The following is a 4,099-nucleotide window of genomic DNA, read 5'->3' on the forward strand; positions in this document are numbered from 1 at the left end:
AAAAATTATAAAATATCAGTTTTTAATATTTTTATAAAATATAAGTTTTACGTAAAAATTAATTAGATAAGATAAATTATAAATACAATTTTCAATAATTTTAATAATTTAAATAAAGTTACAAAAAAAAAATTGTCGGGAGACTTTTAAAATGGACTTTCAAATAAAATTATATAACATTCTATTTAAAATTTTGAATGATTTAATTTTTGTCTTCAAAATATAATAAAAATATTCAATAAAATTAATAATTTTGTTGAGATATTTTAATTTTTTAAATAAATGAATATAAATATATTGAATTTTTTAACAATTTTAGTAAAACAAGAATTTGAATCATTTTAATTAGCTATATGTGTGTGTGTATGTGGGTTATTTTGGCTTCTAAGCTAAATAATGTTTTGCATGATCAGACCAGACTTCTAGTTAAAAATTGACATCTCCATCTCTCCTTCATCGGAGCAAATTTAAGGTTGTAAGAAAGAGGGGTGCAACCTTGAACACAACATAAGTAGCATAAGTGGTATTTGGGAACAACATAAGTTTTTGTCTTCATGATATGGTGTGGTTTGGAATGGGATGGTTTTTATCAGTGATTCAATAATATTATAGTTGGGTTTAAATGATGTGTAATAAAGTGGAAATGAGTTTGAAATTCAGTTTGGAAATGGATCATTTAATATGAGGTGAAAATTAGTTTTAAGTGTATGAAAGAAATATTTTTACTAAAAGCTTGAAATATTGACCACTTTAAAAGAATAATTTTCATGAATTTGAATTTAAATATAACCTTTAATGAACTAAACCACTCCTTATCAGAAATTTTAATGAAAGGTATTTTTATTGAAAAAGAAAAATACAACATTTTTTTAAAAAAAATAGGTGAAGGTTATTTTTGGCAAAATGGGATCATATTTTGACCTTTTTATCCCTATATGAGATGTGGTAGTTGTATTTTACTAAAAATGGTTTTTTAATTAAGTGGAGCTAAGTTTCGGGGAAAAAAAATAGGGGAAAGAAAATGATTAACTTCAATTATTCAATAAGTAATAGTGATTAAGTAATTACAGTAATTTAAGTTAAATTAAATAAATACATGAAAAGTTTGGCATAAAAATTAAGGGTTTATTTATTTTTTTTTCAAGTATACAACATGTAATAGTTTGGTAGGTGACTGCAGTCAAAATAGGGGAACCCAAGTAATAATTTATTGGTAAATGGACTCAAATTGCTGGAAAAATGTTCTTTATTATAGGAGAAAAGTGTTGTTTATGATAGGAAAAAAACATACTCATATGGTCATTTTGATTCAAAATATACGCATATGGGCAATTTTAATACTAAAACCTAAGCATTCAACAGTACTAATAATAGCTCAAAAGTAACATATACAACTCATTCGGAATTATTAAACTGTCCAATTCATACGCTTCAAATCAGCTTAAAGTGATGCCAAGTTTGATGCAAAGAGATATAGCCATGTTAATGATGCCCCGTGATAGAACAATGGTTGCATCTTCTTGCAACTTTTCCTCCTCCAAGAATCCAGAAATTCAATCAAGTGAAACCTTTGTATGAGCCATCATTGAGACCAAGTCGCGGTCTTGAAATAGGATTCAGAAAATGGCCAGAGCAGGAAGACCACCTCCTGCTGTGAGCTGACCACACCTAACAAGATTGAAGAATCAAAGGTGATGGTAGTAACAAAAATTGGGCGAGCTCCAGAAAATGAATGTAACAAAATCCAGCAAGCAGAGAGCTTTCCGGAGCCACTGGAGCTTGTTCTGAAGGTTTGCTCTTAAGAGTTAAGGAACTCATGGCCCATCCAAGTAAGCTAGCATTTCTTGGCATTGATGAGGTTTACAACCCCATGGATTCCTCCAACTTCTGGATTTGGTTCAAGCAAGAAGATTCAAGTTAACATGACATATGGAGCAATCCCAACACAATGGACAGGAAATCCGGTGTAAAGTTTTAAAGGTCCTCCAGATTTCAATGTTTTCATGGCATAATCCAAAGAACTGGTGTACAGATACTTCCCACTAGCATTAGGTTGCATCTTCTGTATTTGAGTTTTAACATAATCAAAGGGTAAACTAAATGCTGAAGCAAAGAACCCCGAAACAACACTGGGTCCCATTGCAATACTAGCTTCACCCAAACCAAGGAAATCCTGGAAAAACTCAACACTTTGATCATAGGATGCAAGCATCTCCATGTTCAATGCCATTGCTCGCACTGCAGTAAGACCTATGCCTTGCCAAAGTGCTAGAACCCATTCATCTGCAACAATATAGTGCATGGAAAGCATATTTGTAATTCTGGCATCGAGCAACAGGTAAAGTGGCATCAGTTTGCATACGAATGAGTGATGAATTTGCAGGACTACCAACAGTGGCTCCAATAGCTCTAGCAGTTACGCCACAAAGAGCTTTCTGATACAAAGGTAATGGTTTTCCATCATTAGCAGCAACAACTTTATTAGTCAGGACCTTGAACTATCTAAGTCTTGCAGTTGTATATGTAGCTTGCCTAAGCAACCCAGCAGACAATCCCTTGGGGAAGGCTTTAATGCCCTCATTTTGAAGCATTGTCTTAGTAATACAATGATTTGCACCCCAGGATCAAGCTTGTCAAGAAAGACAACTTCCATTGCATTTCCATGGCAGCCCAAGGTATTGCAATGCTTCATTCCAGTAGATTAGCCTTGGTGGCTCACCCATAGGCTGGTTTCAAGATAGATCAAAAGTTTTCAGGTTGGGAATCTTCAAGCAGTGGGGTTCCCAGAGATGCAATAACCAGCCGTCTAGGACTGCGATTCCTGCCAACAAATCTTTCCACACCAGAAGTTGTATGAACTGATCTGTCGGAGGGATCATGCACCACTTCCACTGATATTTGACTTGTCATCTAAGCAAGAATGGTTAGATGAAACCATGTCTAATGATTGCTCACTGATCTGTTCCGGAAAAAGCAGGTTTTGTCTGATCAAAAGGAAGTTGTAGCTTGCCCTCGTAGAATTTTGAAAGTGCACAAGCAGCAATTCTGAGCGTATACAACTTTGTAGGCTAGTTCAATTATGCTAGCAAATGAAGTAGAGCTCCATTGCTAAGGACAAGATCACCGCATTTGAAATCTCATGATGCCACCAGTAAGCTTGTTGTCCTTTTGAAACCCAAAGCAGATCTCTTCAAGAATTAGACCAAGGGAAATAGTTATTGGATAGTACCAGATTATCAATTAGTTTCAACTATGACATAGATTTTGGAATTGAACCTATAAGCCTGTTTGCACCTAAGTCCAGAGATGTTATCTTCTTGCAAAATGAAAAGATTCAAAAGGATCTCTCCAGTTAATTGCTTTCCCAGTCCTCTCTTGAAACAGAATCATTTTCTACTAAAATCACCATCTGGGCAATCGTTGGGCATTATGTCAGAATTTCCTTCACAAATGAATTTCTTGGTAGCACCACTAGTAGTCTAGACAGTCAAGCTTGCTGAATCATCTCTTTCACTATCTTGTTCAAGTGCTCAATAGCAGCAAGAAATTCCACATAGTCTATTGTACTGTTGCCAATGTTAGCCGCATCCAATGTTGTGTCATCCTTGAAAATCTTTCCAAATGTAATCAATTGATAACATTGCTCATTCAGTGTCAACTGATCCAGCTTGCATAGCCTTGGCCAGAGGTACTTTTGTGTGAACTCCAGCATACGACACAGTTCCAGGAGATACAACTGAAGCGGCTCTGGTAGTGGTTGGAGAGGGACCCATCCTAACCCCTCAGCTATTCGACCAATATTTGTGTCCCCGGGAAAGCAAACTGATGAAGTGTTAATAGCTTCACACTTTCCACACTTTGCATACATATCTGCCAGTGCATTCTCCAAGAACTAGCCCAAGACCATCCCTCTCTCATAGATAAATCCATCAATCCACTTCCCCAGATCAAGTGCATTAGAAAACTAAAGAGAAAGAACAGAGACCCGAACAGAGGAGAACTAGAGAAAACCATAAAAAACAAACAAACAATATACGAACCAAGAAAAGCCTCATCTCATGCTCTTTCAATGGGCTCGGACTAATGGGAAGAGTACTAG

The 4,099-nt window shown here is 35.5% G+C and overlaps 1 pseudogene; it reads right to left on the reverse strand.

The window, feature by feature from the left end:
• Positions 1-1,269: 1,269 nt before the first annotated feature.
• LOC132254543 (mitochondrial dicarboxylate/tricarboxylate transporter DTC-like) lies at positions 1,270-3,737 on the reverse strand (annotated as a pseudogene).
• Between the last annotated feature and the right edge of the window lie 362 nt (positions 3,738-4,099).

This window comes from Vitis vinifera, chromosome 10 (genome assembly GCF_030704535.1).
Source record: "Vitis vinifera cultivar Pinot Noir 40024 chromosome 10, ASM3070453v1".
Classification (NCBI taxonomy): Eukaryota; Viridiplantae; Streptophyta; class Magnoliopsida; order Vitales; family Vitaceae; genus Vitis; species Vitis vinifera.